At 41.8% G+C, this 944-nt stretch overlaps 1 pseudogene; it reads left to right on the forward strand.

Moving 5' to 3' along the window:
- Window positions 1–314: 314 nt before the first annotated feature.
- Window positions 315–720, forward strand: LOC127202190 (60S ribosomal protein L32-like; annotated as a pseudogene).
- The last annotated feature ends 224 nt before the right edge of the window (window positions 721–944 follow it).

Below are 944 nucleotides of genomic sequence, written 5' to 3' on the forward strand. Positions count from 1 at the left end.
CTCTATGTTGCCCAAGCTGACTCTGAATTTCTGATCTCCCAAGTAGATGGGGTTGGACTGCAGATGCATACTGAGCTAACTTTGGAACACCATCACAATTCTATAGGGAAATAAATTAGACAGGATGCTCACTGTAGCACAAAACACTGAAATAGTTTACTGTATCTTTACAAAACCATCAAATCTATATACCCTTTTAATGGAGCTAAATAATACAAATGAGAGACTCCGTCCCATCATCCCTTGCGCGCTGCCGTCTCTTCCTTCTTCCTCGGAGCTACCTACGTGGTGGCTGCCATCTCTTTTGCGGCATCATGACTGCCCTCCGGCCTCTGGTGAAGGCCAAGATCGTTTTTTTTTTTTTTTTTTTAAAAAAAAAAGAGGACCAAGAAGTTCATCAGGCACCAGCGAAACTGGCGGAAACCCAGCGGTTTCGACAAAAGGGTGCAGAGAAGATTCAAGGACCAGATTCTGATGCCCAGCATTGGTTATGGGAACAACAAGAAGACCAAGCACGTGCTGCCTAGAGACTTCCAGAAGTTTCTGGTCCACAATGTCAAGGATCTGGAAGTTCTTCTGATGAGCAACAAATCTTACTGTGCTGAGATTGCTCACAGTGTTTCCTCCAAGAACCGAAAAGCCATCGTAGAAAGAGCAGCACAGCTGGCCATCGGAGTCACCAATCCTAACACCAGGCTGTGCAGCAAAGAAAATGAGTAGATGGCTTGAGTGCGTGTTTTATTTGAGTTTAAATAAAACCACAAAAACTGCAAAAAATAATAATAATACAAATGAAAGAGACAGACAAAAAAGAAATGGTGAAGACACGAGCAAGAAAATTCCCTTGCACATGGTTTTTACTTTTTTTTTTTTCCTGTGGCATGTACTCTGAAATCTATAGATACTTATGCTTGAAGAGTGGAATGAGAAAATTGTTACAGTTT

Source organism: Acomys russatus, chromosome 18, assembly GCF_903995435.1.
Source record: "Acomys russatus chromosome 18, mAcoRus1.1, whole genome shotgun sequence".
NCBI classification, from domain to species: Eukaryota; Metazoa; Chordata; class Mammalia; order Rodentia; family Muridae; genus Acomys; species Acomys russatus.